This window comes from Mauremys reevesii, linkage group 1, assembly GCF_016161935.1.
Source record: "Mauremys reevesii isolate NIE-2019 linkage group 1, ASM1616193v1, whole genome shotgun sequence".
In the NCBI taxonomy this organism is placed as follows: Eukaryota; Metazoa; Chordata; order Testudines; family Geoemydidae; genus Mauremys; species Mauremys reevesii.
This window is the reverse complement of record NC_052623.1, coordinates 169,769,549-169,796,898: the sequence shown is the minus strand read 5'-3', so window position 1 is coordinate 169,796,898 and position 27,350 is coordinate 169,769,549. Positions and strand designations below refer to the sequence as shown.

Genomic DNA, 27,350 nt, shown 5'->3' with positions numbered 1-27,350 from the left:
AAAACCAAAGTCACTGTTGACATGTACAAAAATCAGAACCTTTTGATTGGTCTATGGGCCTGCCATAAGCAGCTGAATCAGGAAAAAAAAAGAGATTTTCAAAGCACAACCAGACAGATAAGAATTTTATTGTGAGGATGCTAGATCTGTGATTGTAAACACAAGAGATGATATTTGTTTAACAAGGCTAGTAAAAATAAAATCTGATGTACTTTCTTTTCAATCCCTTCCCTATTCATCTGTAAAATCTATTATTTATAGGTGTGGCATTTTGTTGTTCTCCCAAATGCATGCTTTGATATTCTTTTTCTGAGAGAAGAAAAATCCATGAGCAGACCTTCAATAAACAAACTACTGCACCTCAGAGATAGAAGAGTGGAGGTCATTTCAGTAAGGAAAGAAGCTTCGAGTTTAACTAGGGTGGTTGAAAAAATACCAAGAAAACAATTTTTGGAAAACTTATTTTTAAATGTTAACAGTATCATTTGAAGAACATGATGTCCTATGCATATGGGGTGAAATTAACTCTTGTGGTTAACAGCCCAGCACAAGGACTATGTATCACTTAAATCCCAACTAAGCCCTCAAAAATGGATTTAAGTGGGACTTACCTTGTGCTGGTCCTCTGCACAAGCATGAATTTCGCCCGCTCATATTAATTTTGCTGTCATTCTGCCTGTGCCTTAAAAAATATTTTTTCCCACAACCCCAAAGCTCATTGTCTTCTGGGCTTCTTATAACCCAGCAAAAAAAAACTTTGTTTTCTGCTTCTTAATTAAAAGGAACTCAGTTTGGTTTCAAAACCATGAGATCCATACATACAAACTAGCTGCCCTTGCTGAATAGCCTGTAGCAGGGACAAGCCCTGTTTTAAGTGCGCAAAATGTCAATCATATTCTCATACTGTCTTTTCAGAAAACTCTTCTAGTCTTTTTTATAAGAATTAAAAAGCAAACCCTATTTTTCTCTCCCGATGTTTCTCTTTACAACTTTCAGATATTAGCAATAATAATAGAAGCTGATCTAGGGTTATACAAAAGGGAGGTGTGAATTAGATGAATTAGAGTCCACCATAGTCTATGCTACGCTTTGAAAAACACAGTGCCAATCATAAGTCTGAAGTGCTATGTATGCAAACAGGGGGCTTTGGATAAAGGCAATGGCACAGTTTTCCTGGGGGCTTGATTGCTAATGTCATAAGTAGAGGAATAGGGACTCTATAGCCCTTGCTCCTATCCCCAGTTATGTTGCTGTGTTATGGTATTAAATGGATATTGTGAACTTTATTATTAATTTATGGATGAAGAATACATTATTTAAAACAAAATTAAATATTTGTTTTTGTCCAGTTTGCTTATCCCTACACATCTGATGCTAAGGGTTAACACATTAACCTTTTACTTCTGGAAACCTGGGTTCAGATCTGATTTAGGTCACTAGCAGAAATGCATTTATTGTTCTCAACCTCATCCCATAGGGGACATTTGCCCTTGTGGTCATATCACAAAACCACTGCAGGAAGTGGCCCAAATTCTGCATGACTGGCTTTCTCCTTTCAGAGGAGAATCATGATTAATATAGGAGGGATAGTAAAGGTCAGTATTGGGGTATAATGCATCATTTTTTAAAGGAGCAAAAATAAAGAGTGCTGTGTATGTAAATGCTATTTTCATATGAAGTATCAGCAAGGTCTACAACATCCAAGTGGCATTTTAAGAAATAATCAGATTTATAGAAAGCCAGATACTCTCAAGATAAACTCCTATATATGAAAGAAAATATCATGTTTATATGTAAAGGGGAAATGAAAGGTGAAGGATGATCTATTGGGACAGATCTGCATCTCTTGCATTCAGGCTATCAGGGTTCTAATCATGCCTCTACTACAGACTTCCTGTGCGGATTTGGGCAAGTAAATTAACTGTAACTCAGTTTCCCCATACAGTATACAAAGATAGAAGTAATCATACTCACCTACCTCACAGGGGTACTGTGACGCTTAATTCATTAATGTGAAAGGTGCTGAGATTCTAGAGTGATAAGAACCATAAACATGGCTGCCAATTAAATAAGAATTAAGTTTTTAAAGTCATTTTATTTTTAAAGGGGCTCTATTCAGCATGTCAACATGATCTTTTATGGATTTAGGCCTTGTCTACACTACAATGTTAAATCAACCTAAGTTACATCGACATACAGCCACCGCTGTAATTAAACCGCTGTTGCATGTCAGACTAAGCTCTTTGTGTGGGTGGTGCATGTCCACAGTAGCAGCTCTTGCATCGACACAGAGCAGTGCACTGTGGGTAGCTATCCCACTGTGAAATTCGCTACCATATACTGCTGGGTGTTTTGGGAAGGTTTTGCAATGCCTCATGGGATCAGGGTCAGCATCCCATGATGCAGTTTTCTCTGTCCCATCATTCAGTGCACATCCTAGTATGTTTCATGCTGTTTTTAAACAGCTCCTGTAACCTGCACGTCCACCGTCTCTGTCAGAAAGCACGAATCCTGAACTGCTCTCCAGTACTGTGATGAAAAGTTATGAACACAATGCACCTGATTCTGCAATATTTCATGAGCAGTGACTCTGATGACAATGCTTTGGTGTCTACCTTGCTGAGTGCCATAGAAAGAAGCCATTCCAGGTTGCTGTTGGCATTCATGGAGCAGCTGCACATGGTGGACCATTGGTTCTGGGCTTGAGAAACAAGCACTGAGTGGTGGGATCACATCATTATGCAGGTGTGGGATGATGAGCAGTGGCTGCAGAAATTTCGGAAGCACAGGCCACATTCCTGGAACTGTATGCAGAGCTCACCCCAACCTTCTGGCACAGAGACACTGAAATGAGAGCTGCACTCACAGTGGAGAATCGAATGGTGGTCACTGTGTGGAAGTTGGCTAGGCCAGACTGTTACCAATCAGTCGCAAATCAATTTGGAGTCGGGAAATCCACTGTGGGGGTTGCTGTGATACAAGCATGAAGGGCTATTAATCGCCTCCTGCTACGAAGGACGGTGAGTCAGGGCAGTGTATGGGAAATAGTGGGTGGCTTTGCAGCAATGGGGTTCCCTAACTGCAGTGGGGTGATAGATGGTATGCATATCCCTATTTTGGCCCCAGACCACCTTGCTATAGAAAGGGCTACTTTTCTTTGATATTGCAAATGCAGGTGGATCACTGGGGTCATTTCACAGACATCAACACGAGCTGGTCAGGGAAGGTGCATGATGCACACACCTTTAGGAACACAGACCTGTACAGAAAGCTGCAAGCAGGGACTTTCTTTCCAGACCAGATGATTACCAATGGGGATGTTGAAATGCCAATAGTGATCCTGGGAGACCCAGCTTACCCCTTGTTCCCGTGTCTCATCAAGCTATGCACTGGCCACCTTGACAGCAGTAAGCAGAGCTTCAACAGCAGGTGCAGAATGACTGTTGAATGCACCTTGGTTGTTTGAAGAGTCACTGGTGCGGTCTCCTCAGGAGGTTAGACCTCAGTGAGGACAATATCCCCATGGTCATAGCTGCCTGCTGTGCGCTTCATATTATCTATGAAGCAAAAGGAGAGAATTTTCCCCAGGGGTAGAGAGTGGAGGTGTCTGCTGAATTTGAGAAGCCAAATACCAGGGCAATAAGAGGGGCTCACCGGGCAGCTATTCAGCTCAGGGAGGCTTTAAAGGAAAATTTTACCAATGAGCCACAGAATGTGTGTTGCTGTAACCTGTAATGTGTTGAGCCTGGCATTGTTTTTTGGCACCGTGCTATGAACCCTTGTAGTGATTTCTCTGTGTGTGCTACTATAACAATGCAAATACGCCTAATGCTGTTGTCTGTGACTGATAGTATCAGTCACCATATATTGGAGAATAATAAACGTTTGTTCAGTTTCCATAAGTACTTTTTTATTCCACAGCTATGCAAACAAACCTATGTAATGCGGAGGTAAATATTATACATACATGGTAAAGTATCTTTAATGGGGAAGGAACAGGGAATTCACAAGCACATACAATGAGACTCTCACAGCTGGGTGTATGTGGGGCTGTCAACGTGCTTAATCTCCCACGGAGTGCCTTGTGTACTTCTGCGGCCCCAGAAGATACATGGAATGTGTGTGAGGGGAATGTAGGGAGGTCCTGGAATGCAATTCTCTATGGGCTGTAGTGGGACGTGAGCACAGATGTGTTCAGCCTGAAACTGAATCAGAGACCGCAGCATATGAATCAGAGTCCCAGATTAGTGCCCCAACCACTGGACCAGCCTTCCTCCCATCCTGTCTGCTATTCACATAAATCTTGAAGGAAACTGCAAGGACAAAACCCGTTGTAGTCAGAGCCATCCCTTGGCTATGGCGAATCGGAGAGACCGCCCCAGGCCCCGTGCTGTGGGGGGCCCCATGCTTCTATAAAATCCTGAGGAGGCGGGAGGTGGGCAAGGTGAAGAGGCAAACAGGGAGGCAAGCGGCTAGTGGCAGGCGGGCAGTGGGGGCGAGGAGGAGCCTCCCTACCAGAATCTGCCCCTCCCCCCCAGCGCCTCCTGCCCACTAATGGGTCCTGCCGATCAGCATCTCCCCTACCCTCTCAGCACCTATTGCCTGCTGCAGATCAGATGTTTTGCGGTGTCAGGAGGCACTGGAGGGGGAGGGGAGAGGTGCGAGGACGCAGCGCACTCAGGGAAGGGGGCGGAACTGGGCACAAAAGATGGGGGTGGGAAGAAGCAGGATGGGGGTGGGGCTTTGGGGGAAGGGGTGTAGTGGGCGTGGGGTCTGGGCAGAGCTGGGGGGAGCACCCCCCAGCAGATTAGAAACTCGGCGCCTGTGTCCCACACCACCTAGGGACGGCCCTGATGGCAGTTTCTGCTCAAGAGTGGCCCAGGACTAGACGAGGGTGATTGTAGTATTTCAGACTATGGGGCATTGGCACAGATGGCTGGGGAGAAGATTTATGCAGTCGGAGTGAAAATCACTCCCGTGTAGAGGGCCAGCACAGGCCTATGAATCACAGAACTCCCACTTGAGGCCTCTCTTGAAGATTTCAGTGGGACCTATGCTGTGCCCACACCTCATGCTGGCTTTCTGCACAGGGGTGGATTTCATCCCAAAGGCCTGTGGGCAGAGGGACAGTACAAGGCCTGGTTGCCACAAAAGTCGTCCAAATAGGCCAAAAGTGGGATTTAAATAAGCACAGGCCTGTGCTGGCTCCACTGCACAGGGGTGAATTTCACCCTTTGAGCTCAATTGTAAACTTCCTTATGTGTCCGTGCAAGAAAGTAAGGGGGTGTAAGTATCCCCGCTCATGTATACAGGCTACCCATATCACCTGTCTGTACACAGGGGGGAAAGCAGTCGCTGCAGGACCACTACTTTCCATCCTGCATATTTTGGTGAGAAATGGCAGGCACAGACGGAGAGTGGGTAGGGTCTTGTCTCCACCTATCAATTCATTAGCCAGTGCAGTTGACTTGATGGGGAGGGGCAAGACACAGCTTACTCTTCCCCAGAGCACATCAGAAACAGGTGCTGATCCATCACTCTGAGTCATAATAGAGTCTCTGGTCTGTTCCTAGCAATGTAACTATGTACTTCCTCTTACTTGCGGTTTGTGGTAACTCCTCATAGCTCTAGTCCTTTATGACTTATTTTCCAGAACACTAAAATTCATTTGCCCAGTCCTTGTCCTTACAGAAATCAGTGCAATCATTTGCACTAACTTGAGGGCTTTCTGATATCTTCTCAGACTAGAAGTGTTTAATCTCTTTACTTCTCATGAAATGGATTTTCACAAACAGCCACCCTCTATCTCTCTAGTCATACTGGAGGTGGGAAAAGGGAAGATATATTTCACAGGCTAGGCCCCTCCACTTAGAACATCATTAAACAGCCAAAGATCCCAACAAGATCTCTAAATTGCAAACCCAAGTAAAGAAAAAAAATGCAATCTAAGCTCCATGTTATTGAGTTGAGGGGCAACATCATTGCCTCTGTTTGCTTCCTCCAGCCTGCCAGAGTTGTGCCTCAGCCAACTAGTTCTCATGCAAACCCCAGTCTTAGCCAGACATTTGTGTCTAGAATCTATCTAAACCATATGCTTGTGCACATTGTGTGTGGAGTAAGGAGTCTCCTCTCTTTGTACTGCTCCTATGGAACTTTAGTCCCTGTACCTAGAGGGACCAGTTCTGATTGGGGTCTCTGGCACTACTCTAATGGAAAGTAATAGGTAACTATAATAGACTTTTAATGTAGCAAGACAGCTGGGGGGAAAGGTTCTCTAAGGTTTAATTTAATTTGAATTCGTCTGACCTATGAAACCTCATGGGGTTGGGGTTCTGGATGTTAGCAGAAGCGGAGCTCAGCTGGGGCACATTTGCTGACAGTCCCTATATTTGAATGTCTGGGGGCTTCTGACAGAGTGCTGGGAGCTAACACCTATTGAGTATCTGGGGATGTGCCGCTAATTAGCTGATCAGTCTGGGAGAGCTGATGAACCAGATAGCCATCAATGGAGGGGCATAAAAGAGGATACAAGAAAGCTGTGGGGAGGAGCACCTGTGCTAGTTGAGCCTAGACTGCTTGGTGAGCTCAAGGAAAAGGTGACAGCTGGTCCTCCCTGGCCCCATGCAAAAGGTCTAGAAACACTGTAAATACTTTGCTGCTCAGGACTGTACTGGTGATGGGAATATAAATAAATTAATGTGAAGTGGCTACCTACTGGCATGGTCAGTGATGTTTCTGGGGCATCAGAGGATGAGGACAGAGCATACCCCATTACAGGGCTGCATGTAGTTCGTTATCTGCCTGTATATGGAACTCACTTCCCTGAAGTTCCACCAGAGCCTAAGGCCAACAAGTGCAGAGCACCTACAACCCTAATTCAAGTCAGTGGGAGCTGCAGGCACCTAGTGGCTCTGAAAATCAGGCCTGAAGTGTCTCAAGGTGGGCAGCCAAAACCAGAGCCAATAGAAAGCCAATACTTGAGAAAAAATGGCTGTTAGTTTGCTGACCTGTGGCATAAGACTCATTTACTTTCTCAGTGTTCATTGAGGAGGTATGAATATAGGGATGCTGTATAGTTAAATGGTGGGTGCAAGTTTTTCTTTGGGCACAGATATTTTATTTTTTTGTTCAGCACCCAGGAACTGTGTGAAAGACAATCTTATAAATTAAAATTATTAACCAATGACTAGACTGAAGGTGCTCATCGGAGTAACTGAGCTGTATGAATGAAATGTGTGCCAGTGGTGCCATCTAGTGGTAACATAGCTGTATGAACTGACCATACACTACCACTCAATACCCTTTGGTATGGCCTATAGAATACAACTGTGTTTAGGGTGACCAGATGTCCCGATTTTATGGGGACAGTTCTGATTTTGGGGTCTTTTTCTTATATAAGCTCCTATTACCCCCACCCCTTGTCCTGATTTTTCACACTTACAGTCTGGTCACCCTCACTGTATTGCCAATATAAAATCAATGGATGAAGAGCACTGCAGTTTGGGGGCAAGATGACTGAGCATTAGATGAGGGGGAAGTTGGATGCAAATGTCTGCAGTCCATGAGACCTCCTTCTGCTGCCACCCAATGTCTAAATTATATTTTGCCAGGATTCCATAACAATTAAAGTGAGAGAGATTCTCTCCTGTCCTGGTCCGGTTCTCTAATATGTCCCATGCTTTGTTAAACAGAAATGATCTAGTAGTGCAATTACTTGCACATTGTGTCCAGATTTTTGTTTGGATCTTTCTGTTTCCCATTGTCTCTCCTGTCCTGCACTTACTAACAATCTTACTTTCCTACCATGTTAATCTGAGACCCAGAGATTTACTGCAACTCCTATCCGTCTTTCCTCTCCATTCCTGTGTCTCCCTCCTCCCTTGACTACCTGTCATGAAATAGAATAATGAAATAGTCATCAAATACATTAGTATTTATTATAATCTAGATATTCCTGTTATCCATATAAATTGAAATCCTTTTTGAATCTTGCTAAGTTCTATCAGTATTAGATTCTCTGTGAAATAGTTAGTGTTTGGAAGGGGTCTGTATCACCCAATCAGATTCTCACTTTGTTCCTGAAGTAGCAAGGGATGGATTCAACTTAGTGAGCCCCCCTCCCTCCCCGCTACCCCTGACAACTGAACCTATGGGACAGCACCGATATCAATGCTAATAGCACAAGTAGCCCCTTACTAGCCAGGCCACTTCAGTTAAAATTTTGCCTCATGTACACACTTGCACTCTAGTGCACCCATTATAATTGCACTGCTTTCTGGGTGCCTCTCATTACCTGGCATGGCTACATGAAGCAATGGCTTCTGGGAGATTTTGAAAGACCTTCTGGGAACCCTGGGGAATTGTGAGAGAAGAGGTTGAAGTCCCATAATCACCTAGGAAACTCAATTTTTTTTTGCTGTGTACCAGTGCCCTTTTCTAGTCTTGTTCTCAAAATTAAGGCCAGATAAACATTCAGCTGTCACTCTTTGTTTAGTAAGAAATGTTCCTGCTGCAGGAGTTTTTGAAAAGAAGCTGCTAGAAATCTGAGGCAGCAGCTGAGGTCAGCAGGTGGAGGATGTTCCAGCAATACCTACAAAGAGCTAGAGCAGGGGTAGGCAACCTATGGTGAGCTGATTTTCAGTGGAACTCACACTGCCCGGGTCTTGGCCACTGGTCCGGGGGCCTCTGCATTTTAATTTAATTTTAAATGAAGCTTCTTAAACATTTTAAAAACCTTATTTACTTTACATGCAACAATAGTTTAGTTGTATATTATAGACTTATAGAAAGAGACCTTCTAAAACATTAAAATCTATTACGAAACCTTGCGAAACCTTAAATTAGAGTGAATAAATGAAGACTCGGCACACCACTTCTGAAAGGTTGCCGACCCCTCAGCTAGAGAATAAGATTATTAGTGCTTTATAGGATTATTATAAACAACTGTTGTGCACTTGCCACCCCTGGAATAGACAGCTGAACTTCAGCTGATCAATCTTATTCTTAAGTGCTGCTTTTGAGTTCAGACCACAATCACAGACTGATGGGACTGAATAATTCTCAAGACCTAAGATGAACAGCAGTGGCTGCAGAAGGAGACTTTTCTGTACCTCTGTGAGAGGATGGCCTAACATTGTAGCATCAGACCACCAGGATGAGTACTTCATTTGCTATGAAAGGCATGACAATTGCCCTGTGAAAGCTGGCTACCCCTGGTAGTTACTTGTGGAAAAACAATTTGAAGTTGGCAAGTCCACAGTGGATGCTGTGGTCTTAGAAGGTTTGCATGGCAGAACACTGAGTGCTGCAGGGGCATGTGATCCAGGTGGGCAATGTGCCAGAGAACACTGGGCTATTTAAACAATTGGGATTCTGGAACTGTGCAGGAGCTTCTGATGGAATTTATGTGCCCATTCTGTATCTTGCAACCTCTGCAAACTCAGGGGTACATTAAAAGAATGAGTTCCTACTCAATGGAGAGGAAAGCCGGAGAGGATTATTGCAGACAGTTCCAGAATATTAACGTAGGGCGGCAAGGCAAAGGGCATGATGCTAGAGTTTTCACAAACCCTAGACATTTCAAGAGTGGACTGAGGGGGACTTTATTCCTACCCAACAGTATTGACACTAACTCTACTTCACTTTCCACTGGGAATTTGCACTCCCACATTTGCCATAGGTATGAAACCAAACCATTACCAGATTACATAGATCAGGAGAGACGCTGACTCATTTATACGCTCCGTAGGTGATAGATTGCCTGATTTTGGCAGACTGAAGGCATAGTGCAGAAGTCTACTGACCTGCAATGATAATTCCCTATCTAATGTAGAGGTTATTATGCATACAATAAGTAATAATTATATAGTAATGTGGAGACATTTATTAGAATATCTGCCTGCTGCATTTTCCAGACATATTCCTACTTATTATTTGAATTACAGTAGTATTGGGAAGCTCCATTGTGAGACTTGCTGTACAAACATGAACACTTCATGTTCCGTCACTTAGTTTCTTTTTAAGACAGAACTTTCTCTCTTATTCCGTGACTGCTCAGTTTCCTTAATGGCCTCTTTTGAGAGACTTTGTCAAGTGTTTGAAAATCCAAATAAATTTATGTGATCTAGTTCTCCTTTGTCCCTTATTTTGTGGACATGCCCATGTCATTTTAATAAATTCAGTGGTTTTCAAATTGGGGTACGTGTACCACTTGGGGGTATGCAAGCTCTCGTTAGGAGGTACGCAAGAAATATCTGGAGTTTTCAGGAACTGTCAGCAACTTCTGGAACAAAGAGGATATCTTCACCTGCGTGGTCTGGCCTATTGGAGAGTACATGTCTATCTCATACAACAAAAGGTGTACCGTGGAGCAGATCAACAAGTTCTTTGAAGCCCTGGAGGCCATGCTGTTTGAAATCACGCAACTCCGGCTCTCGGCCAGCATCCCCAAGTATTCGCCACGTGTCATCACAGTTCTCATGACAACACTGACCAAACTGGTATCACGCAGCCAAGATTTCATCCCCAGAATGTCCCTGTTCCTGTCCAAGATGAGAGCATTTGTTCAGAGCCCTGCCATGGCCTCAGTGTACAGTGAGGAAGACAATGAGGAGATCCTGACCCGGGCTGTTGAGCTGATGAACCTGTTGAAAATGCCCATTGTGGCTCAGTTTGTCCTGCGCCATCAGCAGAGGTTGCCAGCCCAAGGTTTCACCGAGACACTAACGTGTCCCTGCCTCTCGCCATGAAGACGGCCAACCAGCTTTTAGAAAGGGGGGACTGGCATTTCTGAGTGTACACTGCATAGCTCTGACTGAAGAGACCTGGCTGGCTCTGTGCTGTATTTTGACTAACCTGCAGCTGACTCTGCTTAATAGAATATGGGGAAGGTGGAGGGATGAGGCTCTGCTGCTGCACCTTCCTGGAAATGGGCAATAAATGATGGAAAAGAGGAAATTTTACAAGGAAATATCTCATATAGAGGCCTGTTGGTCTAGGGGTATGAGCCTTGCTTAAGGTGTGAGGAAGTCCTAGGTTCAAATCCTGGACAAGCCCTGTTTTAAGACTAGTTGTGGCCGAGTGGTTAAGGCAATGGACTAGAAAGCCATTGGGGTCTCCCCATGCAGGTTTGTATCCTGCTGACTACAGGCTCCTTTGGCAGGAGGGATAGCTCAGTGGTTTGAGCATTGGCCTGCTAAACCAAGGGTTGGGATTGGTCTTGCTTTAAGCAAGGGGTTGGACTAGATGACTCTCCTGAGGTTCCTTCCAACCCTGATATTCTATGATTCTATCCTGTAATGGTGGACAACACATTTTATTTAGTACAGAGGTTTTCAAACTGGAGTATGCTTCCCTAGGGGGGCATGGAGGAACATTTGTGGGGGAGTGAGCAGTGACATCAGGCAGCTTCAGCCCGCCCCATGCAGTGGGGCTTGGGGACAGAGTGCCACCTCCACCCCGACTCACTTCATCAGGCCACCTAGCCTCTGAGTTGCGGGGGCACAACCAAAAATTGTAACTCAAAGAGAGGGCTCAGCTCAAAGCCTATCTCAGATGGGGGTATGCTGTAGACTACATTATCTGGAAAGGGGTACACAGCCTAGAAAGTTTCAAAAACACTGGGAGGATTGATTTTGCTTTGCAGATGTGTGCTGGTTTGTGTTCATCTAGGTATTTTATAATTGTAATTATCCTTTCAGCCAGTTTGCCAGGTACTGAAATGTCTGATGGGTCTATAATCCCATGGACTATCCAAACACAGCAGAGGTAATTAAGAGATAAGTAGGGATCACCTCACCCACTACTGAAATGCAGCCAGCTACAGGGTAGAATGTGGCAGCTGTTTAATAGCAATAACGCAACAGCAATTACATCTGGAATTTAAAAAAGTGTATCTAGTTGATACTGCATGTAAAATACTAGAGTACTACCATTCTCACAAAATATGTCAAGTTGCGTAAAGAGCACATCTGCTATTTTTATGACTGAACTTGCATACCCTCAGGATCTCTATTTATGGAGAAATATTTAGCTAAAATGTAAGGACATTCACTTCTCTTTTTACTTATAGTAAATGAATTCACGTGTAGGTCTTTGTATGAAATCGGGCACAAGCTTTGTTTGAACTTTATAGCTCTCACTCCATTTTACATTCTGATAGCAAATATCATCCCTCCAGTTGTTTTGGTTACATTTGTTTAACTATGAGTGCCTCCAATAACCACAGTAGTACCTGAGAGCACAGTTGCTTGAAAATATTCAATTTCAACAACTTTTGTATGTGAAAACTTCCGAAATAATTGACAATAGAAAAAATGTACTGATATTTGACCAGCTCGTGGAGTGGTCAAATATATATATTCCCCCCAAACACACACAAAAAGTGCTGTCTCCTGTACAGACAAGCTTTGCCTTATTGTAGCAAGTTCCATTGTGCCAGAGGAGTGGAGTTGTTGACCTTGATAGGGAGTGTTTTGGATATGCTGACCCCATGCTATTTAGTGCCTTGAAGATAAGGACCTAGATCTTGAGTTTGATTCTGTGTTCTATGGGAAACCAAAGTAGAGAGTGGAGGATAGATTTGATGTTTGCCACAGCCTGTGTTGCTGAAGATATGCACTTCAGTGTTTGGTACCAGCTGGAGTTTCCTAATCTTTGAAGGCTTCTTGTCCCTGTATAGTGCATTACTGTAGTCCAGCCAAGAGACAAAAAAGGCGTGAATATATTAGGTGAGGTCATTGTCTGCCAGGATGGGACAAAGTCTGCTAGCCAACAGGCGATGGTAGAAAGCATTACTGATGGAGGCTGCTATGTGAAATTTTAATGTCAGTGAGGCATCGTAGAGTTTACAGCCAGAAGGAGCCATCAGATCATCTAGTCTGACCTCCTGTATATCACAGGCCACCAACACCACCTGCACACTAAACCCGACAACTGAAATTAGACTAAACTCTTACAGCCCACAAGACAGAGACTAGACTATTATGTGCCACAGGCAGAGAATAGGAGGAACTGAGGTGCACTAGTGCTTGAGGCCCCCTGCAATGACAGGGAAATGATTAAGGGAGATGTACCCAGCTAAAACTTGCAAGTGATCTGCACCTACATGTTGCAGAGGAAGTTAATCCCCTCTCCCCAGGTCATTGCCAAACTGACCTGGGTAAAATTCCTTCCTGACCCCACATATGGCAATCAGTCAGACCCTGAGCATGTGAGCAAGAACCAGCCAGCCAAGTACCTGAGAGACAGAGAGAATGCGTGGTGGCCATCCCTGATGCTTCAGAGGAAGGAGATAAAACAACCCTGAAATACACTGTGGGGGCAGGAGAGAATCCCTTCCTGACCCTTGCAAGTGGCTGGCTAAAACCCTGAAGCATTAGCTTTTAAGAATAAACCAAAAGTGAGGCCTGGGGCTGTTGAGCCCTGCACCCTACCATCACAAGCCACCTCATCACACAATTGCACTCCTAAATTTATCCATCTCTCTTTTAAAACTAATTAAGAATTTTGCCCCCAAAACTCCTATTGGGAGGCTGTTCCAGAATTTCACCCTTCTGATGGATAGAAACCTCTTCTAATTTTCAGCCTGAATTTGTTCATAGCCAGTGAATTTCCATTTGTTCTTGTGCCAATATTGTCTATTAGCTTAAATAGCTCTTCACCCTCCGTGGTATATATCCCCCTTATGTATTTAGAGAGAGAGCAATCCTATCCTCTCTCAACCTTCTTTTTGCTAGATTAAACAAGCCAAGATCTTCCACTCTTCTCTCATAAATTAGAATGGAGTAGATTACTCTGCTGGTGTGTTGACTGCACACCATGGACTGGTGTGGTCAAGACCATGGCCCCACCTCTTCCCCACCCTTCTTGATCCGAAAGGGAAAAGGAAGAGTGGGCAGTCCCTATATTCTACTGTAAGCAGTTCAATGGAGGCGTTACTTGTTTGCCCCTGTGTCGAAATGCATGTGCCACTCTTAATCTAGCTGCAAGAGTTTTGCTACTGTGGCTAAATCCTACTCAAATGACTCCTGCAGAAAATCTCATTGACTTCACTGGAACTACTTGCAGGAGTAAAATGAGCAGGATTTGGCCTTACGTGAAGTGTTTAACAATCAGCTCTTTTGAATATTAACCTGTAACAAACTCACTCATATTGTGAATGGCAGCAGTGACCCAGGAGGGTTGTTTTATAACTTACAACTGCCACTCCCATACTGCACATTAAGATCTTTATTACAATTTGAACACTTCTCTGTTGCATTTCACAATTCATGGTGCTGAGTTTGCTCAGCTTGAAGTGTACTGAGGGGCAAGGGAGTGAAAGCAGGTAGATTCACTCTTTGCTCAGCTCAGTCATTAAAAGGAGAAATAAAGACATACTGCAGTGAATATTGTTTTTAATGTGGTATTTTATTTCATGTAAAGTCTTTCAGTCTGGTATTATTTGAATTAAATGGATATGTTGGTTATTATCAGCACAACCTCTTAATTAGAGTGACAGGCGGTTCACTAAGGAGTTCCCATCACTGAGTTCCTACTGTAATCACGCGTAATAGATGTACAGCTTTTCGCATCTTGAAAACGCTGACAAACATGAACTGAGTTAATAATCCCTCATGACACCCTGTGAGGTAAGAAAGGGTTGTTACCCAACTTTAACAGATGGGGAAGGCTGGAGTAGGGAGGGCAAATGACATATTTAAAGCAACAAAAGAGCAGCCGTTACATATGACGAGATTCAGAGGGTTCTGTGATCGATCACAGGACCATGTGGGGGAAGAACATTGATCATAGTGTGATGATTTATGTGCAGTGCATTGTTCTCCTTACAGATTAGCACATGAACTAAAAAGTAAATCCTACCTTCTCTGCATTTATGGTGGCTTGCAGTGCAGGAAAATTGGTATGATTCCTGTGTGCAGCATAGAGAGGGATGCTGTGGAGCATAGGCACCGACTGCGTGGGTGCTCCGGGGCTGGAGCACCCACAGAAAAAAAAATAGTGGGTGCTCAGCACCCACTGACAGCCCCGCCGATCATCTCCTCCACCTCCCACCCGCCAGTGGCCCCTCCAATCAGCTTCTCCCCCTCCCTCTGAGCACCTCCCACCCACTGTGGATCAGCTGTTGAGCGGCGTGCAGGAGGCACTGGATGGGGGGGCGGCGGAGCAAAGGGGGGTCCACGCAGGGCAGGGGTGGAGGAGAGGGTGAGGCCTTGGGGGAAGGGGTGGAGTGGGGGTGGGGGCTAGGGCAGAGTGGGGGTTGAGCATCCCGGCGAAATGAGGAAGCCGGTGCCTGTGCTGTGGAGTCTAGCTTCCTAAGGGCCTCCCTGCACAGAAGACTGAGGTGGAAAGGAAGTGGGACTAGCTGATCTGATCATTGCCCACTGCAGCCCTAAGGCTGGAGCAGTGAGCACGGACTGACTCCATTCCTGCACTGCAGCCTGGGAGTGGGAGTCCCAGGCCCGGCGCTTCCATTTGGGTGGCCTAGGCGGTCGCCTAGGGCACCAGGATTTGGGGGGGGGCGGCAATTCGGCGGCGGGAGGGTCCTTCCGCGCTCCGGGTCTTCGGCGGCAATTCTGCGGCGGGTCCTTCACTCGCTCCGGGACCCGTTGCTGAAGTGCCCTGCAGACCAGGAGTGCGGAAGGACCCCCGCCTAGGGTGCCAAAATCCCTGGGGCCGCTCCTGGGGATTCCGCTTACCTTACAGAGATCTCCTGTTATTTGAGCTCAGTGCTGTGAAGAAGATTGGGCCCAAAGTGTGATTGCCTAAGTTCCTGCTCAGTGTAATAAGCATGCCAGTGTTTATACAGGGATCAAACATTCAAAGAGAGATGTAGGTTTAATGAAATATGATCCTATACAAAGGATTGTTATTCACTGAGATCATTGTTTTGGTTTTTTCTTACATAATGTACAGAAATTAAGTATAAAATGCTATGTTCATTCAGTATTTGGACCATAATATTGCTGATGGAGAGTATATATACACAAATTCAGGAAGTTTAAAATTATGGTTTCCCACAGCAGCCATTACTCAGCCACATTACACTTATATATTCAGCCAAAAGAGTTGTCACAGATAGAAAATACTACACATTTGCACTAGGGGCAGAGTTATGGTCATTGTGGGAACCATAACTTTGAACTTGTTAATTTCTTGTTCATGTCAAATCTCAACCAAACTCTCACATTCATGTGCTGCAGGTTTTTTATTTTTGATAGAGCATGTATTTTCACAGAAGTTAGAGGGCTCTTTGTTTTGTTTTGTGTGACATTTTGCATGTGTCTAGAAACTTATTAGCAAGAGTTCTGTGTATTTACATCACACGTTAACAATGTTATTTGTAGAAATTAGCCATTCAAACAGACAAGTGAGGAAACAGCAAGGGCTCACCTGAATCCCCCTCCTTCAAAGCCTTACAGCTGTGCTTGCCTTTATGTAGTGTGAGTAGCCCCACTGATCAACACTAAAGGCTGCCCTAACATGAACCCCAACTGCAAGGGGCACAATCTAGGCCTCTGCAGGGGCACAAAGTAGTGGGAACAAGGTCTGCCCTGGCCTTGCCTCCTCACACCCCCTGATCTAATCCCTCCTACCTCTGCTTCAATCTTATCCTGCCTCTAGCTCACTCTGAAATGCTTCCTTGTGGCCAGGGTTCCTACAGAGATTATGCAGAGCCCTCTGAGTCTAGCTGTAACAAAAAGGCTGTAGAGCAATGATGAAAGCAGCTTCAGTTGTCAGGCTCAGGTACCTGAATCATCAGAGAAAGCATTGTATTTCCCCGTCAATATCTACCTGTCACACTTCTCTTTTATTGTAGCTTTTATCGTCGTAGTTAGCAGTGCCCTCTGACTGACCTTTTCTTGTTTCATTCTTTATCTTTCTGGATTTGACTATGGCACCAACTGAAATATTACCAAAGATATGTTCAGTAATTAAGTTGCTGCTAATTACTCTGCCTATTCTTTGGTTATTTTTATAAAGGCTGCTTTGTATTAGCAAGAGTTAACAAAGTGAATAAGAAATTTATAGGAAGGAAGAAAGAACATTTCTTTTGTTCTCAGCATCTTGCATAAGATTCCTATAAAAGAGTACTTATGTAAGACAACACTTTTGTGTTTCTTGTGTAATGCATGAAAAACAAACACTGATAGAAAATACTGTAAACAGTATGGCAATGACCTTGTCTCTTACATGCTGAAATACGATTAGCACCATTGATTTTTCTTATCGTCTTCCGGAAAGGGTCTTTTGATATTTGTGATGGGGCTTAACTACCATCACCTGCAAGGCTAGGGAATGCACCCAGTTAGTTATGCTTTGCACCTAGGGAGGTGAGTAGCTAATTGGCTCCTAGTCAGAGAGGGTGGAGCTAAGCCGTAATAAGTAGACTGAAGGAACTCAGTAGAGGGAGAGATGGCAGGTGAGATCAGTCTCTCTGGCTAAGAGAAGCCATGGGTTAGAAACAGCGACAACGGGGTAGCTTAGGCTCCTGCAAGGGAAGCCCTGAGATAGGGTCTGTCAGTAGAGACGAGAAGACTTCAATAACCCAAGAGGGCAGAAGAACTATTCAGGTTCATTTGAACATTTCTTTGAAGTTGTTTATGATGCCCCAGAAGGGGTCTGAACTTTGGAGACTTGTCCAGAGGGCTAAGACACAGAAGACCGGGGGTCAGAGACAGGTGGCTGGAGGTGGTGCTGGAGCTGAAGATAGTGGCAACGTCCCACACCAAAGCAAGGGGGTGAGAGAGCCTTGCCACAAATTGGGGTTGTGGGGATCCCACCTTAGAGGAAGATACCAACTACCTTAAGGGTGAGAAGCAGATGAACAGATTAAGACCTTTTTTTTCCTTTCCGTTTGGGGAATATGGACGATATAGTCTGCACACTGGCAGTCCTACAGGAGCAAACACATATGCTCTTTTGTTGCATCTATTACAAGGACAGTAACTATAGCAAGAGCCTCAACAGGCTCAGCAAGAATGTTTCCAGCAATGCCTAGAAAATTGGACCCCAGAGCCCCAGGTAGTTTCAGGAGAAGACAATTCTGCCAGACCAGTACCCGGTGTGGCAAAATTGAGTCCAGGTGATGAACCAGAGGCATTCTTGTGCACTTTTTGGAAGGTAGTAACAGCAGCAGGGTGGGGCAAATCCTCCCAGGCAGCTCAAGTGGCCCCATTCCTCTCAGGAGAACTTCAAACAGGCTACCGAGCTTTTTCTGATGAGCAGGCACAGAACTGTGAAAGAAGCTATTCTGGATAGGCCGGGATTGACCCTGGAAGCATACCAGCATCAGTTTAGGATGGAGCCTTCCCTGCGTGTGTGTGTGCGCACGCGCGCATCCCAGAGTGGCAGCACAGTGTTTACAGCACCCAGCCATGCAGAGGTTACAGCCCCTCATGAACTCATTAGACAAGGTGGTGAACCTTGTAATATTAGAACAATTCCTAAAGGTTTTGCCTGCTGGAGCCCACAGCTCTATCTGGAGATTTCAACTGACTTCTACTGATAATACTGAACCACCCAAATGAAGAGTTAGTTCAAGAGGCTATTTTATTCTGAGGGAAGCAAGGTGACCGAGAACCTCGACCCTGGGATGGCAAGGGGGACATAGCGGGAAAGAAGTTCTTGGGCTATCTAATACCTAAGAAACGAGAAGAGGAAGTGGTGCCTCAGTCATCACTAGATACCTGAGACAGGCTCCTGGGAACTAGTCAGGAAAACGTGGTGGTGTGTTTCTGGTGTGGTCAACTGGGTCATATAAGAAAGGACTGCCCATGCATGAAGTGTGGCTATTTGGATTGTTACTACACCGCCCAGTCTGCAGCTTGAGATGCTCCCTTGGTAGGGGGTGCACTCCAGCCTACCAATAACTACTAATGTAGCTGGACACAAAATGAGAGAACTGATTGACTCTGGGTGTGGGCACACACTAGTTCAAGGGAGTAGTCTCTCCACTGTGAAAATAGATCAGCAGGCGCATATCTCGTGTGTGCACAGAGAGACACGGATACCCACAGCGGAGGTAGAGATAGAAATGCAAGGTCAGAGAAACAAGCTGAAGGTTGGTTCAGTAAAAGACCACCCCTGGCCCATAACTGTAGGCAGAGCCTGGCCTAATTTCCCAGCCATATTATGAGAGAGAGAACAAGTTAACCATAAAGTGACCCTTACTCAGACATGGGCTATTGGGCCAGGCAGCCCAGAGGCAGGGCTGAAGTGAATGGACTCAGCAGACTCGGGGAAGTTAGTCAAGAGAGTCGAACAAGAGACGCCAAGTTGACTACAGGCCCAGGAGATACAATTACACATGATAAACCAAGAGCTGGAGGAGGTGAAATTCTCATGACAGAAAATAACAGAAGAGGCCACAAAACAGGCGCAAGAACTGATTCAGACAAGACTAGACTTGGCGTATGAAAATAATTGTCGGCAGCAGCTTGAGCTGGTGCTAGCTAGACTGCAAGCCAGGGAAACATGTGACAAGGAAGCCTCAGCCTCTAGAAGCCAAGAACAGGCCCCTGCAGAAAAGGAAGCTGATTGAGTGAGTTCGTGGAGAATGAACATCCTGAATGAGGATATGGGAGAAGCTGCCTCGAATGTGGACCTGACTCATCACCTCAAGGGTAACTGAGGGAAGCCAGACCATGCATGGAGAGATCCAGGAACTTTGAGAAAGATTAACTGTTGCAGTGGGGGCCCTACAAATGCAAGTCCAAAATAGAGAATACTGGAGGGAATGTTATGAAGATGTGCAGGAGGACAAAAATTGTCTGTTTACCCAAGTACATGACTTAGAGGGAGAGCTGGAGCAACTACAGGGCCCTCTACAGTGAAGGGGAGAGAGTACCCTGATGGATACTACCTTGGGGGGGAGGGGATGAGATGGAGCTTAACCTCCATCACCTACAAGGCTAGCCAATGCACCCCATTATTTATGCTTTGCCCCTGAGGAGGTGAGGAGCTAATTTGCTCTTGGTCAGAGGGGGCAGAGCTAAGCCATAATACATAGATTGAAGGAGCTCAGTTGAGGGAGAGATGGCAGAGGAGACAGGTCTCTCTGGCTGAGAGAAGCCCAACATTAAGGTACGTAGGCAGAGACAACAGGGGCTGCGAAGGCTTCTACAAGGGAAGTCCTCAGATAGGGTCTGTCAGTAAAGAAGAAAAGACTTCAGTAGTCCAAGAGGGGAGAAGAACAACCATTCAGTTTCATTTGGAACTTTTGTTATGACTGGTTTATGATACCCAGGAAAGGGTCTGAACTTAGGTGACTTGGCGGGAGGACTGAGACTCAGAAGACCTGGGGCCAGAGGCAGCCGGCGGCAGGGGGTGCTGGTGCCAAAGATGGCATGGGATGTTGCTGCTGATGCAAAGGGGCACTCCAAGAGTGAGTAAGCCCCACTACAATATTAAATAAGTAACTGCATATTAAAAGTGAATTGTTCTGTTATTTCTACAGCTTAGTGAGATTGTATGTCCCATCCATACTTGCCTGTGTTGCATAATCAGACCTGTTTAGGCACTTAGCTAGATTCTGAGCTCAGTTACGCTGGAATAAATCCAGGACAACTCCTTTCATAACAGGATCTGGCCTTTAGTCTATGGCCATAACCAAGTGAAGGGGAATAACAGACTAAAACTGTTAGAATAGGTTTGATACTATGGTATAATAAAGCACTTAGACACCTCAGTAATGAATGTGGCATAAACACCTAGATAGATTTGACAAAATATTATCTCATGGCAGAGGTATGGTCTAGGGCTGTAAAAATGGAGTTAATGTTAGTTTTTTTGCTGGAGAGGTTTGAGATATTTTAACCTGGATGTGACTGGTGGCATTCTTGTGTGCTGTTACACTGTGGGAAGTTTTTCTGGAAGGCAGCTGTCTGCAAACCATGGGCGGTGGGTGAACCACTGGCTGGGGGAGGCTAGCCTGTGGCTAAATGAGGGAACAATTAAATGCACCTTTGTTTGGTGATAGCTGAAACAGTGGAAAACCCCTGTCCAAGGACTAGACCACATGCAAGTAGCAGGAAGACCACAGAAACTCAAAAAGAAGGAAGAGAGGATGTCAGAGAAGCACTTGTAGTGTGACCCTGAGGAAAAGCTGAGAGAGCGCTTTTGGGTATAGTGCTAGCTGAAAAGAGGCTTTGGCACTTTGAGGAAAACACTGTCCTCACAGGAACAACCCACAAGACTCCAAATATTTGCTAACCACTCAGGTCAAAAGGGGTAACAATAATTTAGTTTCAAAACTATGCATGCTTTATGCACATCAAGCCTATTGCAACCGGAGACATTGTAATCAGAACTAGAAGAAACTGAATGATATAATATTCTAGAGCCCTGCATATCTAACCTCTGATTAGTTGCATAAGGGCACTGAAGCCACAGATATTTATTGTACTAATAAGTTACTAACTTTGCAGACAAACTATTTTAAACCACTCCCCCACAAGCAATATACAAGGAGTATTTATTTTCAATGTATTCCTTCATAAGAAGGAATATCTTGAGAGTTTTGCTATATGTTTACATAATTTGTAGGCCTGACTCCAAATCTGCCTATGATATTGTCAAACAGGGTTACATAATTTTTTCCTGTAATTACCTGACTTATCAAAATCTGCTCTTGTTCATCCTCCAACACATGAGACAAACTGACAACATTATCAAAGATAAGATTCAGACACACTAGGCCATTTGCCACATACTATAAAGTAATTATTGTTTAAAATTTATATAGCAAAATAGGTGTGAATGACAATTTGCATACATCTAGGATGACAAGGCCCTTGTCCTGAGGGACTTGAAATGTAAATTAGAAAAAAGATTATGTTGTAAGAGACAGCACTGGAAAAGTGATCATCAGGGGAAGGCTAAGGAAAAAAAGTGATTTTTAAGGAGGGGTATAAAAGAGGTTGGTTGACACACATTTTGAAAGAAGGCAGCAATTTTATGCAGGAGTGGGCATTAAGGGAGATGGTATTGAAATGGGCTATAAGTCACAAGTTTGATCATGAGACATGGGGCATACTAAGCAGCATAGGCGGCAGGTATGATAGGCCAAGAGAGTCTGTGCCTCCCCTGGTGCTGCTGCCGGACCCCCAGGTGTGGTGTTTTGGGGGAAATTTTTACTTTATTATGCTCCATGCATCGGTAATCTTTCTGGATTTCAGGGAGATTACTGATGGACCTAGGAAGCTGAGTAGCACATACCACCTCCTCAGCAGCCCCGGAACCTGCATGGGTATATCAAAAGCTTCTTTTGGCAAGAGTGAGAGGCTTTTCCCTGCAGCTGTTTGGGGTCTGGGGAGGGGAGGTGCAGCATGGCTGCGGCTGACCTGGGGAAGCTCCGGGTAGGTATGGGGGGGAGGGGGCGTCGGGGCAACTCTGGGCAGAGGGAGGCTCAGGGCTATGGCTGGCCTGGGACTTCTCTGGCCAATGGGGGACTTGTGGCCATGGCAGTGGGAGAGGGGCGGGCGGAAGGGGCAGAGCTGGGGGCTAACCTCCCCTAAAGGGCCAGGTGAGTGTTTTTTTACACCCCTGATCAACAAAAGTTTTACTGACAAAAGTGCTAGTGTAGAAATAGCCTTACAAACAATCCCCCAGAGCTCCACGTAGGCTGTGGTGCTTTTGTTTCTAGTTTAACTCCTTCTGGGACAGTGTATCAGGGAAGCCAGGAGCACAGTTTAGAATAATAGAATAGAACAGAACATCACAGGGTTGGAAAGGATCTCAGGAGGTCATTTAATCCAACCTGCTGCTCAAAGCAGGACCAAGCCCTAACTAAATCCCTGTATCCCTAAATGGTCCCCTCAGGGATTGAACTCACAACCCTGGCTTTAGCAGGCTAATGCTCAAACCACTGAGTTATCCCTCCCCTCGAAAGGTCATAGAGTCCAGCTCCCTGCCTTTACTAGCAGGACCAAATACTGCTTTTGCCCAAGATACCTAAGTGACCCCTCAAGGATTGAACTCACAACCCTGGGTTTGAGCAGCGGAACTTTTTTAACCACACTTACTTTACTCTTAAGCACTTGAGAGTTAGGTCTTGTCTACACTACCAAATTTTGTCGACAAAAACTGCCCTTTGCTGACAAAAAATGTCCATTTTTGGTGACAAAATGCAACCATCCCAATGAGAGACATATGTCTTTTTCCTCTAAATTTTTCTCAGCAAAGTGCTAGCATAGATAAGACACTATGTTTGATTTCATCACATTAAATTGGCCTCCCGGAGGTGTCCCACAATGCCCATCATGACTGCTCTGGTCAGCAGGTTGAACTCTTCTGCCCTGCAGCCAGTTAAATAACCTTCCGCTCCTCCCCTTTAGAAGCCGCAGGAATTTTTTTAATTCCATTTCCTGTTGGCTCAGCATGGAGGTCTCATTGCATCTTCCCAGGTGACCATGGTGAGTTATCGCATGAAACACTCTCCTGCTTGGACCACTACTAATCTGTTGGATCTGATCAGTATATGGGGAGAGGAGGCGGCACAGTCACAGCTGAACTTGAGCCGTAGGAATTTTGATACCTATGAGCAGATTTCTCGATGCTTGTGCGAAAAGGGCTGTGATCAGGACATGCTGCAGTGCAGGGTGAAGATAAAGGAGGAGAGGCAGGCATACCATAAGGCGAGGGAGGGAAACCGTTGCTCTAGTGCTTCACTTAAGACCTGCCGGTTCTATACCGAGCTGGACGCTATCCTCGATGGCAACCCCACCTCCACCGCCAGGTGCCTTGTGGATACTTCGGTGGGCCTGGAGGCGGCAGAAAGAGGACCTAACCTAGAGGATGAAGTTATTGATGAAGAGGTGGAGTTAGACGACGATGTGCAGCTCCCTGTGGGGTTACCCAGTGAGGCAGGCAGCCAGGAACTGTTCTCAACTTCAGAGAGGTCTAGCCAGTCTCAGCAGTTGCTCTCCGGTGAGCAAGAGGCAGGAGAGGAGATGCCTGGTTAGTGGTTGTGGTTTGTTTAGTGCATAGGTGGGTTCAGGGTGTAGAAATGTGAAAGGGTGGCTGTGTTTCTGTGAGCGGCACATTTCCCTGTGTAGCTAATTGGTACAGCAGAACAGAGTGTTATGCACGCCGAGATCTCACGGAATCCTCCAGAGAGATCTCCATGAAAATTTCCTGTAGGTACTCAGTAATCCTCCACTGAAGGTTCTGTGGCAGAGCAGCTTTGTTTCTTCCCCCATTGTAGGAAACTTTCCTGCACCATTCGGCAATCACTTGTGCAGGGACCAAGGCAGCACATAGGCTAGTAGCATAGGGAGCAGGGCAGAAGCTACAAGCATGGAGTAGATGTACCCTTGTTTCCCTGCTTACCCTTAGCGGTGAGATGTCTGCTAGAATGACCCCTGCCTGTGGAAAAGTGTGGGAGAATTTTAGAATGTTTTCCTAGTATGATGCACCACGACCCTTGCAAAGAGTGTGTGCTTTTTTCCCCATGGGGAGCACCCCCTACCCCCGCGAACACTCACCATGCTTTGGGTGTTCACAGAGATATGTGCCTGGCAAGGGTCAGTGAGAAAGTGATTGCAAGGTTGCAAAAGGTGTATTTAACTGAAATGTTTCAATGCTGTGTGTGACTTTAACAATCCCGCTTCTGTGCATTGTCCCCTGTGCTTCACCAGATGTGGCCTTCAGGAACACCCCACGCACCCCAGCTGATTGTCTCCGCCAGATAAGAAAGCACCCAAGACACAGCAAAGAGACATGTTCTGGGAGGCACTGCAGTGCTCCAATGCAGAGAAAAGGGAACGCAAGAAGTGCTGGGAAGCCAAATGGCAGGACAAAAAAGAGAATCAGGAGTTTGTTAAGGACGCAACTGAGCAGATGATTAAAGTAATGGAGGGGCAACTGCAGATGCTGAAGTCCTTGATAATGCTGCAGACTGCAGCACATTCTGAACACTTTTCTATGCCCACCTCCCAACTCTGCCTGTACATTCCTTTTCACTTTCCAGAACTTCTCGGTTTCCCATTTACTTCACACCCTTGGACAACTTTCACAATGATAACTGGACCAAAACACAGCTGTGAAAGTCTGCCCTTCCCTGGTTCCTCCTTTCCCTCCAAGAGTGTTTCTGTGTGCTGTTTTTATGCAATAAAAGCAAAGTTTTCAAATGGTAACTCAACTTTATTTGTTTTCTACAAATTGAGATTGCAGGCACTATCAATACACGCATAGGCATTTTAATCATTTGCTTACTGGAATATAAGGCCCCAAATGTCACCATTGCTTCCTACGAAAACTACATGTAATGTAACATTGCAGCACCAATCACAGAGATATGTGTAAGCAGAGTCGGGATGAGCTCTACCCTGACCTCTGGTGGTAGATTATGGGGAGTGCAGAAAGAAGTTTCAAGTATTCGTATTAGCAATTCAGTTATTTGCATTGGCACACCCACCCCCACTTAGCATACCGCACAGCAGCCTGGGATGGTTATTTTCACAGCTGTGGGAGCCCCAATTTCGTTGTTATTGGGGCAGGAGCAATAAAATGTTGTCACCCCAATTAAGTAAATGAGGAACTACAAAACTGTCTTATGATAGAGGGTTTCATTATCAATTAAATAGCACTTGCTAGACAAGGGACATGGGTTCCAAAACCCAGTCAGAGGAGAGAGGCTGGGGATAGATATCTGTACTTGGTGGTGCAGGCTCCTTGTGAGCCAGAAGCACCAGTTCCACCTATGCCTCTCTCCACTGTGGAATGTCAGAGTTAATTTTTGATTCCCTTAAGAATCTAGATGCAGGTTACTGAGCTGAATTCACTGGTACTGGGGCTCCCCTACTATGAGCTGGAATCACTAAGCGCTGAAATCACTGAAGAGCTGGACTTGCTGAGCTGAGAGCACTGTGCTAATGAGTGGAGCTGAAATCACTGAAGAGCTGGACTTGCTGAGCTGAGAGCACTGTGCTAATGAGTGGGGGAGCCTGAAGCAATACTGGCAGAGCGGAGTGGAGCAGTTTGTGCAGCCACTGGGTGAGTGGAGCTGAGCAGCTCGTGAGGACGGCTGGAGCGGATCACAGGACAGCTGGTGGACCAGAGCAGTTGGCAGAGTGGAGCAGCCCACAGAGCAAGCGGAGCTGAGCTGTTTGCGGGGACGACTAGTGGAAGCAGAACCCCACGAAGAGGCAGGGCAGTTGGCCCCGAACCACGTAAGGTGCCCCTTTCTACCTAGGCTGGGGAGAGGGACCTCTGCAAAGAGACTCTTGAACTCTGGGGCTGCACTGACCCGGGACAGAGACTTTTGAATTGTGGGACTTTTGGGACTGTGGGTGATTTGGGGGGGTTGCTGGACTCAAGGGCCCAGAGAGAAGGACACGGCCCAATTTGCTGGGGTGGGTCTTTGCTCACGGTTTGACCTATGAACTCTAGTTGAGGTATTTTCCAAATTTAATGCTTGTTGTTTATCTTATGTGATTAAACCTTTTCTGCTACACCAAGAGTCTGTGCTTGCGAGAGGGGAAGTATTGCCTCCTTGAGGCGCCCAGGGGTGTGTGTAAGATTTTCCCAGGTCACTGGGTGGGGGCTCGAGCTGGTTTGCATTACGTGGTGGGGAAGGGACCCCTATGTATTGAACCTGGCCCTTGCTGCTATCATTTCAGCCTAGCAGAGGGGTTACATATGCATTACCGGCTCTCATTTTCAAAGTATTGCCTCAAAGCCTTCCTGATTCAAATTGCTCCCCTCTGGGCTCCTCTGATAGCCCAGGTATCTGGCTGATCAAAATCAGCAGCCAAGTGGTCTGCCTCAGCACTCCACCCCCAAGCAAACCTTTCACCTTTAGCTTCACAGAAATTATGCAACATACAGCACGCAGCTATGACCATGGGAACATTATCTTCATTAAGGTCTAACCTGCCATAAAGACATCACCAGTGAGCCTTTAATCTGCTAAAGCCACATTTAACTGTCATCCGGCACCTACTCAGCCTCTTGTTGAACTGCTCCTTACTGCTGTGCAGGTGTCCCGTGTAAGGTTTCATGAGCCACGGCTGCCAGGGTTACGCTGGGTCTCCCAGGATCACTATGGGCATTTCAACATTCCCCACTGTAATCTTCTGGTTTGGAAAGAAAGTCCCCGATTGTAGCTTTCTGTGCAGGCTGGTGTTCCTGAAGATGAGTGCAACATGTACCTTCCCGGACCACCTGGCGTTGATGTCAGTGAAACGCCTATGGTAATCCACAAGTGCCTGCAACACCATGGAGAAGTACCCCTTCCTATTGATGTACTCAGTTGCAAGGTGCTCCATCTGGTGCCAAAATTGGAATATGTGTGCCATCTATTGCCCCTCCACAGTTAGGGAAACCCATTTCTGCAAAACTGTCTACTG

At 45.6% G+C, this 27,350-nt stretch overlaps 1 long non-coding RNA gene across 1 annotated transcript; it reads left to right on the top strand.

Annotated features, from left to right (window-relative positions):
• The first annotated feature begins 6,562 nt into the window (after positions 1–6,562).
• Positions 6,563–25,136, top strand: LOC120389063. The gene is made up of 2 exons (XR_005590746.1): positions 6,563–6,630; positions 24,639–25,136. It is a non-coding gene; the product is annotated as an uncharacterized LOC120389063 (long non-coding RNA).
• The last annotated feature ends 2,214 nt before the right edge of the window (positions 25,137–27,350 follow it).